The sequence below is a fragment of the Heptranchias perlo genome, chromosome 25 (genome assembly GCF_035084215.1).
Source record: "Heptranchias perlo isolate sHepPer1 chromosome 25, sHepPer1.hap1, whole genome shotgun sequence".
Classification (NCBI taxonomy): domain Eukaryota; kingdom Metazoa; phylum Chordata; class Chondrichthyes; order Hexanchiformes; family Hexanchidae; genus Heptranchias; species Heptranchias perlo.
Window position 1 is genome coordinate 1,256,289 of NC_090349.1, and position 14,237 is coordinate 1,270,525.

Sequence of the window (14,237 nt, forward strand, 5' to 3'; positions counted from 1 at the left end):
CGAGAGACTGGAAAGTACTGCAGTACAAAGGGATCTGGGGGTCCTCGTGCAAGAAAATCAAAAAGTTGGTATGCAGGTGCAGCAGGTGATCAAGAAAGCCAACGGAATGTTGGCTTTTATTGCTAGGGGGATAGAATATAAAAACAAGGAGGTATTGCTGCAGTTATATAAGGTATTGGTGAGACCGCACCTGGAATACTGCATACAGTTTTGGTCTCCATACTTAAGAAAAGACATACTTGCTCTCGAGGCAGTACAAAGAAGGTTCACTCGGTTAATCCCGGGGATGAGGGGGCGGACATATGAGGAGAGGTTGAGTAGATTGGGACTCTACTCATTGGAGTTCAGAAGAATGAAAGGCGATCTTATTGAAACATATAAGATTGTGAAGGGTCTTGATCGGGTGGATGCAGTAAGGATGTTCCCAAAGATGGGTGAAACTAGAACGAGGGGGCATAATCTTAGAATAAGGGGCTGCTCTTTCAAAACTGAGATGAGGAGAAACTTCTTCACTCAGAGGGTGGTAGGTCTGTGGAATTTGCTGCCCCAGGAAGCTGTGGAAGCTACATCATTAGATAAATTTAAAACAGAAATAGACAGTTTCCTAGAAGTAAAGGGAATTAGGGGTTATGGGGAGCGGGCAGGAAATTGGACATGAAGCTGAGTTCGGATCGGTCAATGCCCTGTGGGTGGCGGAGAGGGCCCAGGGGCTATGTGGCCGGGTCCTGCTCCGACTTCTTGTGTTCTTTAGATTTGGGTTGGGATCAGATCAGCCATGATCTTATTGAATGGCGGAGCAGGCTCGAGGGGCCGATTGGCCTACTCCTGCTCCAATTTCTTATGTTCTTATGTTCTTATAAGATCTGTTTGAAGTCACTGTACAACATCCTATTAAAGGAACTGTTAAGATAGGCTAATGTTAATCAGATGCGCTGTGGCAAGAATACAAAAAACTAGTTTAGCAAATACTGTACAATGAAGATGGTGTGAAATTTTACAGCTTAGAGTATTCGGTTAAACACTCTGAGGATACTTTGGTTAATGATGGTACTGGGATTTGTTTTTAAATTTCTCTTGGGCAGCAATGTTTCGAGAGCCTTAGATGTTGCAGCCAGCTTAAGATTTAAAGGGATGCTGTTCAATCCTTTAGTTACACTAAGAAGTAGAATTGCATCCCCGCTCTGAACTTGTCACATAGTTCATCATTAAACAAAAAGCATATTTCTCAGGCATGTCACCATTTTAACTACAAGCAGAAAGGGATGCATTTTCCCATCGCATTTACATTCTTCTTTTAGTTTCTTGTTTTTCAGGTTGGCCCCTACAATTTGCTGACCAAGTGGCAGACAGTCAGCCTGCTTCAAAACTGATGCCAAAACCAGAACTTGTTGAGGCCATTGGTTTTCTATTACTTATTTAGAGTTTTACAAAAAGCTGGGCTTTATCTGTGAAATTTATTCACACCATCTTCAAGCTGAGAACAGTTGAATGTTTTAATTAAAGGGGCAAACACATGATAAAAGGAGTATATCACACCAGAACATATGGTGTCGTTTGCATGTAATACAGTAGCAGGACTGAGCTTTCTTCCCTCACTGAGAAAATCAAGGGTTTGCCAAACATTCTTTTTTGTGACAACAGCACCTCTTCAAGCAAAGTATATTGCTGTGGTTCTAATTGACTTGAAATTTTCAGAAGTTGTTTTAAAAGAAAGATGTGTATCTTAAGCAACAAACTATCTGATCTTTGATCTTAGTCCAGGCAGTGATAAAAGTGCTTAGTAAAGGAAGGGGCAATTAGCAAGGGTTCCTGCTCCTGATTGGTATGCAGCACGCCCTACTGGAAGTGTGCATGTGTGGACACTGGGTGAAAACAAAATTAGGCTCAGCTGTGGTGCCCTTCACAGTTGAATAGCCCATTGACATTCACTATCGAGGCTTGTACGTGAAAAACTGAGCAAGGTGTCAAAGAGCACCAATATCGGAGTCAACGGTTTCAGGAGAGGAGGGAAAGGGAGGAAATTGGAGAAAGCAAAGAATAAAAAAAGTCCAGTTGGTCAGTATTAACAATCCTATTCTGTAGAAAGCATCTCTTCCTGTTCTAGCTGTGTCTGAAGAGATTCCATTCAATCTGGATAACTGACTGTCAAATGCAGGCCTCTGGCCAGAGCTGACAGATCCTTAGAAAGTGGAAGTCTTTGAGCCAGTGGCACTGAGTTTCAGAGCTGTGCTGAAAGAATTCTCTCATTGGGGTTGGTTATTTCTTGGTCACATTGCATCTTTAATAAGACAAAAGAATTTCTGCTTTCAATCAGTAACAGGAATCTGAAATAGGACTCAGCTAACAAATATGTGCGTACAATGCTTGCTCCAATTTATTTCATTGGGAATGTAAATGTTGATCAGTTGTCTGTGTTTTACTTGCCTCATTCCCTCTTGTTTTTAAGGAGGGGAGGGGAGTTACTGGACGGGGTGAGTGTAACCTACTTGGAAATACCAACCTCTTAGGATGCATTTACAGGCCAGCTTTAATATCACAGCAAAGTGTTTTCCCTAAAATTAATGTGTAATTGCAATCTCATGCTGATCACACTGGAACAGTTGGTGAGATACCAGCAGCCAGGGGTTTCACACCCAAATGGCAGATACCAGCCTCCAGGATGAACGTGGCCTGCAGTTCAGATTCAAAAGGGCATAGTGTGTAGAAGTCCATCCTTCAAACAATATGGTGTTAGAATCTCACAGCTTTGCAGCGATTTCAAAACCAGCAACAGGATCGGGTTTGGAAAGGACAGTGCTGATAGGCTCTCCAAACCCACTGCAAACAAGAGCACCATTCATTTAGCTTAATGCAAACCCAGTTTTAGATATTTAAATGAGTTTGACCTATTATACTCCTATTGATTGTATAAACCTTAGCGCTAACATTTCCCCAATGTTTATATGTCTGAGACGTGAGTGAAAAAGTAAACGCAAGACATTGAGGGCAGCTTGATGGTGGACTGATCAGAGCTGGTCACAGCCAGGCATTAGCAGGATACATGTTCGTTAACCAAAGATAGCCCAGCAGTGAGCTCCTGACCTAAATTAGACAATAAGAGGCAGCAACTCGTATGACTCCAGCCACTGGAGAGTTTTCCCCCGATTCCCTTTGACTTCAATTTTACTAGGGCTCCTTGGTGCCACACTCAGTCAAATGCTGCCTTGATGTCAAGGACAGTCACCCTCACCTCACCTCTGGAATTCAGCTCTTTTGTCCATGTTTGGACCAAGGCTGTAATGAGGTTTGGAGCCGAGTGGTCCTGGCGGAACCCAAACTGAGCATCGGTGAGCAGGTTATTGGTGAGTAAGTGCCGCTTGATAGCACTGTCGACGACACCTTCCATCACTTTGCTGATGATTGAGAGTAGACTGATGGGGCAGTAATTGGCCGGATTGGATTTGTCCTGCTTTTTGTGGACAGGACATACCTGGGCAATTTTCCACATTGTCGGGTAGATGCCAGTGTTGTGGCTGTACTGGAACAGTTTAGCTAGAGGCGCAGCTAGTTCTGGAGCACAAGTCTTCAGCACTACAGCCGGGATGTTGTCGGGGCCCATAGCCTTTGTTGTATCCAGTGTACTCAGCCGTTTCTTGATATCACATGGAGTGAATTGAATTGGCTGAAGACTGGCTTCTGTGATGGTGGGGATATCGGGAGGAGGCCGAGATGGATCGTCCACTCGGCACTTCTGGCTGAAGATGGTTGCAAACGCTTCAGCTTGTCTTTTGCACTCACGTGCTGGACTCCGCCATCATTGAGGATGGGGATGTTTGCAGAGCCTCCTCCTCCCGTTAGTTGTTTAATTGTCCACCACCATTCACGACTGGATGTGGCAGGACTGCAGAGCTTTGATCTGAAATGTTGGTTATGGAATCGCTTAGCTCTGTCTTATAGCATGTTGCTTCCGCTGTTTAGCATGCATGTAGTCCTGAGTTGTAGCTTCACCAGGTTGGCACCTCATTTTTAGGTACGCCTGATTCTGCTCCTGGCATGCTCTTCTACACTCCTCATTGAACCAGGGTTGATCCCCTGGCTTGTTGGTAATGGTAGAGTGAGGAATATGCCGGGCCATGAGGTTACAGATTGTGCTGGAATACAATTCTGCTGCTGCTGATGGCCCACAGCGCCTCATGGATGCCCAGTTTTGAGCTGCTAGATCTGTTTTGAATCTATCCCATTTAGCACGGTGATAGTGCCACACAACACGTTGGATGTCGCAGGCCCAGTCTGGCAGCTATGTCCTTCAGGACTCGGCCAGCCCGGTCAGTCGTGGTGCTACCGAGCCACTCTTGGTGATGGACATTGAAGTCCCCCACCCAGAGTACATTCTGTGCCCTTGCTACCTTCAACACAGAGGAGGACTGATTCATCAGCTGAGGGAGGGTGGTAGGTGGTCATCAGCAAGAGGTTTCCTTGCCTATGTTTGACCTGATGCCATGGAGGACTCCCAGGGCCACTCCCTCCTGACTGTATATCACTGTACCACCACCTCTGGTGGGTCTGTCCTGCCAGTGGGACAGGACATACCCAGGGATGGTAATGGAAGAGTCTGGGACGTTGGCTGAAAGGTGTGATTCTGTGAGTATAGCTATGTCAGGCTGTTGCTTGACTAGTCTGTGGGGCAGCTGTTCCAATTTTGGCACAAGTCCCCGATATTAGTGAAGAGGACTTTCAGGGTCGACTGGGCTTGATCTGCCTTTGTCGTGTCCGGTACCTAATGGTCCATTTGGTTAATATGACTTTTTGTAGCGCGATTGTACAACTGAGTGGCTTGCTAGGCCATTTCAGAGGGCGATTAAGAATCAACCACATTGCTGTGTCTCTGGAGTCACAAAAACCAGATGGGTTTTTACGACAATCCGGTAGTTTCATGGCCAACATTACTGATACTAGTTTTTTTTATTCCAATTTTATTTAATTGAATTTAAATTCCCCAGCTGCCATGGTAGGATTTGCTCTCATGACTCCGGATTATTAGTCCAGGCTTCTAGTAGCATAACCACTATGCTACCGTAATCGGTGGGGGTAGGGGATGAGAAACCAGTGTCACACCTATCAGCAGCTACTTCTAGAGAGCCGTTGGAAGGGTGTGCTGACCCACATTGCTTATCGACAGTCAAATTGACCTGTATTTTTGGGTTATGATACATTAAAGGTTACATTGCACCATACAGCTAAATGGGGCTAGCCTGGAATTGGAGGGGCTAACATACTTTTTTGTGATATCATTGGGGTGGGTCACTATTCTTGTGACCCCTGGAATAAGGGGTGGTGTACTCCCATCTTCTCTCTTGCCTATCCTACCCTCTCCAAGGGTGTGTTACTTGTTCCTTGGGCCTCCAGAAAGGAATCCATTCTGCTTGGTACTTTTCCATTCTGGCAGAGGCTGTGCATCACACGCTCTGGCTGGGATGGGTCTCACAGGTGCTTATTCCACATGCTTATGGAATCATAGAATCATAGAAGTTACAACATGGAAACAGGCCCTTCGGCCCAACATGTCCATGTCGCCCAGTTTATACCACTAAGCTAGTCCCAATTGCCTGCACTTGGCCCATATCCCTCCATACCCATCTTACCCATGTAACTGTCCAAATGCTTTTTAAAAGACAAAATTGTACCCGCCTCTACTACTGCCTCTGGCAGCTCGTTCCAGACACTCACCACCCTTTGAGTGAAAAAATTGCCCCTCTGGACCCTTTTGTATCTCTCCCCTCTCACCTTAAATCTATGTCCCCTCATTATAGACTCCCCTACCTTTGGGAAAAGATTTTGACTATCTACCTTATCTATGCCCCTCATTATTTTATAGACTTCTATAAGATCACCCCTTAACCTCCTACTCTCCAGGGAAAAAAGTCCCAGTCTGTCTAACCTCTCCCTATAAGTCGAACCATCAAGTCCCGGTAGCATCCTAGTAAATCTTTTCTGCACTCTTTCTAGTTTAATAATATCCTTTCTATAATAGGGTGACCAGAACTGTACACAGTATTCCAAGTGTGGCCTTACTAATGTCTTGTACAACTTCAACAAGACATCCCAACTCCTGCATTCAATGTTCTGACCAATGAAACCAAGCATGTTGAATGCCTTCTTCACCACCCTATCCACCTGTGACTCCACTTTCAAGGAGCTATGAACCTGTACTCCGAGATCTCTTTGTTCTATAACTCTCCCCAACGCCCTACCATTAACGGAGTAGGTCCTGGCCCGATTCGATCTACCAAAATGCTTGTGGTGCAGAGGGTGCAACATCACCATATCGGGAGCTGCATCTTCCCACTGGGAGTTAGAAGTCCTGGGAAACAAGGCCAGCATTTTTAAACAAAATGAATATCAATGCTAATGAGTGAGAAATGATCAGTGTGTAGAATGATTAGAATAAACTTATAGAAGAAAAGTGGATCATTTGTAAAGCAAATTTCAAGTTAATCTAATTCTAGCAAAGCAGGCCTAGGAGGCAAACAAGGCTAAGGTTGAAAATGTGCAAAAGTATGTCCAGGAATTAGTGAAAACAGAATGAACCTTGACTCCTTGTTTCTGGGATCTGAAGACAATATCGAGCTTCTCTGTTAATTCAGAAATGAGCTAATGACAATGTCACTGTAGCAGTGCATTTGACAGCTAACCATCCAGACCTGGTAGGCAGCCAGTGTAAATATTGAGAACAAATCTGCAAAAATTAGTTCCATGCTGAAATCACAGTACCATAAACAACCCAAAGGTCTCCAACAAATGTTTCATTGATAATTGTTTTAAATAACAAACTCTCAAAATTGGTGAGCAGCTAATGTTGCCAGCAGCTGTCACTGTGGAGGATTCACAATTGAGAAAACACTTGTAATTGTCAATTAGCATTCACAGAATCCACAATTTCTGTCTCCAACCTCCTTGCTCTTTTTGGCGACATTTTTGCTATCTTCACGCTCCCTCCTTAGTGATCTTGGAGTTACAGTGATGCTATTTTTTCTTCTCTTAGGAAGAGCCAGCAATATGACTGTAAGTGGTACATTCCTCTAGCTGATCTCAGTTTCCAAAATCTGGATGAGTCAGACAACACTCCGACCATTCCACTGGTAGCAGACGAAGAACTGGACGCCATGAAAATAAAGATCTCTCAGATCAAGAATGAAATTCAGAGAGAAAAGGTAATTTGAAGACCAAGTAAACAGTTTTGAACATAACATTTCCCCGCGCTCTCCCTCTCCCCCGCGCTCTCCCTCTCCCCCGCGCTCTCCCTCTCCCCCGCGCTCTCCCTCTCCCCCGCGCTCTCCCTCTCCCCCGCGCTCTCCCTCTCCCCCGCGCTCTCCCTCTCCCCCGCGCTCTCCCTCTCCCCCGCGCTCTCCCCTCTCCCCCGCGCTCTCCCTCTCCCCCGCGCTCTCCCTCTCCCCCGCGCTCTCCCTCTCCCCCGCGCTCTCCCTCTCCCCCGCGCTCTCCCTCTCCCCCGCGCTCTCCCTCTCCCCCGCGCTCTCCCCTCCCCCGCGCTCTCCCCCGTGCTCTCCCCCCTCCCCCGCGCTCTCCCTCTCCCCCGCGCTCTCCCCCCTCCCCCGCGCTCTCCCCTCCCCCGCGCTCTCCCCTCCCCCGCGCTCTCCCCTCTCCCCCGCGCTCTCCCCCCTCCCCCGCGCTCTCCCCCCTCCCCCGCGCTCTCCCCCCTCCCCCGCGCTCTCCCCCCTCCCCCGCGCTCTCCCCCCTCCCCCGCGCTCTCCCCCTCCCCCGCGCTCTCCCCCCTCCCCCGCGCTCTCCCTCTCCCCCGCGCTCTCCCTCTCCCCCGCGCTCTCCCTCTCCCCCGCGCTCTCCCTCTCCCCCGCGCTCTCCCTCTCCCCCGCGCTCTCCCTCTCCCCCGCGCTCTCCCTCTCCCCCGCGCTCTCCCTCTCCCCCGCGCTCTCCCTCTCCCCCGCGCTCTCCCTCTCCCCCGCGCTCTCCCTCACCCCCGCGCTCTCCCTCTCCCCCGCGCTCTCCCTCTCCCCCGCGCTCTCCCTCTCCCCCGCGCTCTCCCTCTCCCCCGCGCTCTCCCTCTCCCCCGCGCTCTCCCTCTCCCCCGCGCTCTCCCTCTCCCCCGCGCTCTCCCTCTCCCCCGCGCTCTCCCTCTCCCCCGCGCTCTCCCTCTCCCCCGCGCTCTCCCTCACCCCCGCGCTCTCCCTCTCCCCCGCGCTCTCCCTCTCCCCCGCGCTCTCCCTCTCCCCCGCGCTCTCCCTCTCCCCCGCGCTCTCCCTCTCCCCCGCGCTCTCCCCCTCCCCCGCGCTCTCCCCCTCCCCCGCGCTCTCCCCCTCCCCCGCGCTCTCCCCCTCCCCCGCGCTCTCCCCCTCCCCCGCGCTCTCCCCCTCCCCCGCGCTCTCCCCCTCCCCCGCGCTCTCCCCCTCCCCCGCGCTCTCCCCTCCCCCGCGCTCTCCCCTCCCCCGCGCTCTCCCCTCCCCCGCGCTCTCCCCCGTGCTCTCCCCCCTCCCCCGTGCTCTCCCCCCTCCCCGTGCTCTCCCCCCTCCCCCGCGCTCTCCCCCTCCCCCGCGCTCTCCCCCCTCCCCCGCGCTCTCCCCCCTCCCCCGCGCTCTCCCCCCTCCCCCGCGCTCTCCCCCCTCCCCCGCGCTCTCCCCCCTCCCCCGCGCTCTCCCCCCTCCCCCGCGCTCTCCCCCCTCCCCCGCGCTCTCCCCCTCTCCCCCGCGCTCTCCCTCTCCCCCGCGCTCTCCCTCTCCCCCGCGCTCTCCCTCTCCCCCGCGCTCTCCCTCTCCCCCGCGCTCTCCCTCTCCCCCGCGCTCTCCCTCTCCCCCGCGCTCTCCCTCTCCCCCGCGCTCTCCCTCTCCCCCGCGCTCTCCCTCTCCCCCGCGCTCTCCCTCTCCCCCGCGCTCTCCCTCTCCCCCGCGCTCTCCCTCTCCCCCGCGCTCTCCCTCTCCCCCGCGCTCTCCCTCTCCCCCGCGCTCTCCCTCTCCCCCGCGCTCTCCCTCTCCCCCGCGCTCTCCCTCTCCCCCGCGCTCTCCCTCTCCCCCGCGCTCTCCCTCTCCCCGCGCTCTCCCTCTCCCCCGCGCTCTCCCTCTCCCCCGCGCTCTCCCTCTCCCCCGCGCTCTCCCTCTCCCCCGCGCTCTCCCCTCTCCCCCGCGCTCTCCCCCTCCCCCGCGCTCTCCCCCCTCCCCCGCGCTCTCCCCCCTCCCCCGCGCTCTCCCCCTCCCCCGCGCTCTCCCCCTCCCCCGCGCTCTCCCCCTCCCCCGCGCTCTCCCCCTCCCCCGCGCTCTCCCCCCTCCCCCGCGCTCTCCCCCTCCCCCGCGCTCTCCCCCTCCCCCGCGCTCTCCCCCTCCCCCGCGCTCTCCCCCTCCCCCGCGCTCTCCCCTCTCCCCCGCGCTCTCCCTCTCCCCCGCGCTCTCCCCCTCCCCCGCGCTCTCCCCCTCCCCCGCGCTCTCCCCCTCCCCCGCGCTCTCCCCCTCCCCCGCGCTCTCCCCCTCCCCCGCGCTCTCCCCCTCCCCCGCGCTCTCCCCCTCCCCCGCGCTCTCCCCCTCCCCCGCGCTCTCCCCCTCCCCCGCGCTCTCCCCTCCCCCGCGCTCTCCCCTCCCCCGCGCTCTACCCTCCCCCGCGCTCTCCCCTCCCCCGCGCTCTCCCCTCCCCCGCGCTCTCCCCTCCCCCGCGCTCTCCCCCGTGCTCTCCCCCCTCCCCCGCGCTCTCCCCCTCCCCCGCGCTCTCCCCCCTCCCCCGCGCTCTCCCCCCTCCCCCGCGCTCTCCCCCCTCCCCCGCGCTCTCCCCCCTCCCCCGCGCTCTCCCCCCTCCCCCGCGCTCTCCCCCTCCCCCCGCGCTCTCCCCCTCCCCCGCGCTCTCCCCCTCCCCCGCGCTCTCCCCCTCCCCCGCGCTCTCCCCCTCCCCCGCGCTCTCCCCCTCCCCCGCGCTCTCCCTCTCCCCCGCGCTCTCCCCCTCCCCCGCGCTCTCCCCCTCCCCCGCGCTCTCCCCCTCTCCCCCGCGCTCTCCCCCTCCCCCGCGCTCTCCCCCTCCCCCGCGCTCTCCCCCTCCCCCGCGCTCTCCCCCTCCCCCGCGCTCTCCCCCTCCCCCGCGCTCTCCCCCTCCCCCGCGCTCTCCCCCTCCCCCGCGCTCTCCCCCTCCCCCGCGCTCTCCCCTCCCCCGCGCTCTCCCCTCCCCCGCGCTCTCCCCTCCCCCGCGCTCTCCCCCGCGCTCTCCCCCCTCCCCCGCGCTCTCCCCCTCCCCCGCGCTCTCCCCCCTCCCCCGCGCTCTCCCCCCTCCCCCGCGCTCTCCCCCCTCCCCCGCGCTCTCCCCCCTCCCCCGCGCTCTCCCCCCTCCCCCGCGCTCTCCCCCCTCCCCCGCGCTCTCCCCCCTCCCCCGCGCTCTCCCCCCTCCCCCGCGCTCTCCCCCCTCCCCCGCGCTCTCCCCCTCCCCCGCGCTCTCCCCCTCCCCCGCGCTCTCCCCCTCCCCCGCGCTCTCCCCCTCCCCCGCGCTCTCCCCCTCCCCCGCGCTCTCCCCCTCCCCCGCGCTCTCCCCCTCCCCCGCGCTCTCCCCCTCCCCCGCGCTCTCCCCCTCCCCCGCGCTCTCCCCCTCCCCCGCGCTCTCCCCCTCCCCCGCGCTCTCCCCCTCCCCCGCGCTCTCCCCCTCCCCCGCGCTCTCCCCCTCCCCCGCGCTCTCCCCCTCCCCCGCGCTCTCCCCCTCCCCCGCGCTCTCCCCCTCCCCCGCGCTCTCCCCCTCCCCCGCGCTCTCCCCCTCCCCGCGCTCTCCCCCTCCCCCGCGCTCTCCCCCCTCCCCCGCGCTCTCCCCCTCCCCCGCGCTCTCCCCCCTCCCCCGCGCTCTCCCCCTCCCCCGCGCTCTCCCCCTCCCCCGCGCTCTCCCCCCTCCCCCGCGCTCTCCCCCTCCCCCGCGCTCTCCCCCTCCCCCGCGCTCTCCCCCTCCCCCGCGCTCTCCCCCCTCCCCCGCGCTCTCCCCCTCCCCCGCGCTCTCCCCTCTCCCCCGCGCTCTCCCTCTCCCCCGCGCTCTCCCCCTCCCCCGCGCTCTCCCCCTCCCCCGCGCTCTCCCTCTCCCCCGCGCTCTCCCCCTCCCCCGCGCTCTCCCCCCTCCCCCGCGCTCTCCCCCTCCCCCGCGCTCTCCCCCTCCCCCGCGCTCTCCCCCTCCCCCGCGCTCTCCCCCTCCCCCGCGCTCTCCCCCTCCCCCGCGCTCTCCCTCTCCCCCGCGCTCTCCCTCTCCCCCGCGCTCTCCCCCTCCCCCGCGCTCTCCCCCCTCCCCCGCGCTCTCCCCCTCCCCCGCGCTCTCCCCCTCCCCCGCGCTCTCCCCCTCCCCCGCGCTCTCCCCCTCCCCCGCGCTCTCCCCCTCCCCCGCGCTCTCCCCCTCCCCCGCGCTCTCCCCCTCCCCCGCGCTCTCCCCCTCCCCCGCGCTCTCCCCCTCTCCCCCGCGCTCTCCCCCTCCCCCGCGCTCTCCCTCTCCCCCGCGCTCTCCCTCTCCCCCGCGCTCTCCCCCTCCCCCGCGCTCTCCCCCTCCCCCGCGCTCTCCCCCTCCCCCGCGCTCTCCCCCTCCCCCGCGCTCTCCCCCTCCCCCGCGCTCTCCCCCTCCCCCGCGCTCTCCCCCTCCCCCGCGCTCTCCCCCTCCCCCGCGCTCTCCCCCTCCCCCGCGCTCTCCCCCTCCCCCGCGCTCTCCCCCTCCCCCGCGCTCTCCCCCTCCCCCGCGCTCTCCCTCTCCCCCGCGCTCTCCCTCTCCCCCGCGCTCTCCCTCTCCCCCGCGCTCTCCCTCTCCCCCGCGCTCTCCCCCTCCCCCGCGCTCTCCCCCTCCCCCGCGCTCTCCCCCTCCCCCGCGCTCTCCCCCTCCCCCGCGCTCTCCCTCTCCCCCGCGCTCTCCCTCTCCCCGCGCTCTCCCTCTCCCCCGCGCTCTCCCTCTCCCCCGCGCTCTCCCTCTCCCCCGCGCTCTCCCCCTCCCCCGCGCTCTCCCTCTCCCCCGCGCTCTCCCTCTCCCCCGCGCTCTCCCTCTCCCCCGCGCTCTCCCTCTCCCCCGCGCTCTCCCTCTCCCCCGCGCTCTCCCTCTCCCCCGCGCTCTCCCTCTCCCCCGCGCTCTCCCTCTCCCCCGCGCTCTCCCTCTCCCCCGCGCTCTCCCTCTCCCCCGCGCTCTCCCTCTCCCCCGCGCTCTCCCTCTCCCCCGCGCTCTCCCTCTCCCCCGCGCTCTCCCTCTCCCCCCGCGCTCTCCCCCTCCCCCGCGCTCTCCCCCTCCCCCGCGCTCTCCCCTCCCCCCGCGCTCTCCCCCTCCCCCGCGCTCTCCCCCTCCCCCGCGCTCTCCCCCTCCCCCGCGCTCTCCCCCTCCCCCGCGCTCTCCCCCTCCCCCGCGCTCTCCCCCTCCCCCGCGCTCTCCCCTCCCCCGCGCTCTCCCCCTCCCCCGCGCTCTCCCCCTCCCCCGCGCTCTCCCCCTCTCCCCGCGCTCTCCCCCTCCCCCGCGCTCTCCCCCTCCCCCGCGCTCTCCCCCTCCCCCGCGCTCTCCCCCTCCCCCGCGCTCTCCCCCTCCCCCGCGCTCTCCCTTCCCCCGCGCTCTCCCCTCCCCCGCGCTCTACCCTCCCCCGCGCTCTCCCCTCCCCCGCGCTCTCCCCTCCCCCGCGCTCTCCCCCGTGCTCTCCCCCCTCCCCCGCGCTCTCCCCCTCCCCCGCGCTCTCCCCCCTCCCCCGCGCTCTCCCCCCTCCCCCGCGCTCTCCCCCCTCCCCCGCGCTCTCCCCCCTCCCCCGCGCTCTCCCCCTCCCCCGCGCTCTCCCCCTCCCCCGCGCTCTCCCCCTCCCCCGCGCTCTCCCCCTCCCCCGCGCTCTCCCCCTCCCCCGCGCTCTCCCCCTCCCCCGCGCTCTCCCCCTCCCCCGCGCTCTCCCTCTCCCCCGCGCTCTCCCCCTCCCCCGCGCTCTCCCCCTCCCCCGCGCTCTCCCCCTCCCCCGCGCTCTCCCCCTCCCCCGCGCTCTCCCCCTCCCCCGCGCTCTCCCCCTCCCCCGCGCTCTCCCCCTCCCCCGCGCTCTCCCCCTCCCCCGCGCTCTCCCCCTCCCCCGCGCTCTCCCTTCCCCCGCGCTCTCCCCTCCCCCGCGCTCTCCCCTCCCCCGCGCTCTACCCTCCCCCGCGCTCTCCCCTCCCCCGCGCTCTCCCCTCCCCCGCGCTCTCCCCCGTGCTCTCCCCCCTCCCCCGCGCTCTCCCCCTCCCCCGCGCTCTCCCCCTCCCCCGCGCTCTCCCCCCTCCCCCGCGCTCTCCCCCCTCCCCCGCGCTCTCCCCCCTCCCCCGCGCTCTCCCCCCTCCCCCGCGCTCTCCCCCCTCCCCCGCGCTCTCCCCCCTCCCCCGCGCTCTCCCCCCTCCCCCGCGCTCTCCCCCTCCCCCGCGCTCTCCCCCTCCCCCGCGCTCTCCCCCTCCCCCGCGCTCTCCCCCTCCCCCGCGCTCTCCCCCTCCCCCGCGCTCTCCCCCTCCCCCGCGCTCTCCCCCCTCCCCCGCGCTCTCCCCCCTCCCCCGCGCTCTCCCCCCTCCCCCGCGCTCTCCCCCCTCCCCCGCGCTCTCCCCCCTCCCCCGCGCTCTCCCCCCTCCCCCGCGCTCTCCCCCTCCCCCGCGCTCTCCCCCTCCCCCGCGCTCTCCCTCTCCCCCGCGCTCTCCCTCTCCCCCGCGCTCTCCCCCTCCCCCGCGCTCTCCCCCCTCCCCCGCGCTCTCCCCCTCCCCCGCGCTCTCCCCCTCCCCCGCGCTCTCCCTCTCCCCCGCGCTCTCCCTCTCCCCCGCGCTCTCCCTCTCCCCCGCGCTCTCCCCCCTCCCCCGCGCTCTCCCCCTCCCCCGCGCTCTCCCCCTCCCCCGCGCTCTCCCTCTCCCCCGCGCTCTCCCTCTCCCCCGCGCTCTCCCTCTCCCCCGCGCTCTCCCCCTCCCCCGCGCTCTCCCCCTCCCCCGCGCTCTCCCCCTCCCCCGCGCTCTCCCCCTCCCCCGCGCTCTCCCCCTCCCCCGCGCTCTCCCCCTCCCCCGCGCTCTCCCCCTCCCCCGCGCTCTCCCCCTCCCCCGCGCTCTCCCCCTCCCCCGCGCTCTCCCCCTCCCCCGCGCTCTCCCCCTCCCCCGCGCTCTCCCTCTCCCCCGCGCTCTCCCTCTCCCCCGCGCTCTCCCTCTCCCCCGCGCTCTCCCCTCTCCCCGCGCTCTCCCTCTCCCCCCGCGCTCCTCCCCCTCCCCCGCGCTCTCCCCCCTCCCCCGCGCTCTCCCCGCCCCTCCCCCGCGCTCTCTCCCCCTCTCCCCGCGCTCTCCCCCTCA

The 14,237-nt window shown here is 62.7% G+C and overlaps 1 pseudogene; it reads left to right on the forward strand.

The window, feature by feature from the left end:
* The window catches only part of LOC137341921 (breakpoint cluster region protein-like), a 743,894-nt pseudogene that overhangs the window by 533,974 nt on the left and 195,683 nt on the right, over positions 1 to 14,237 (forward strand).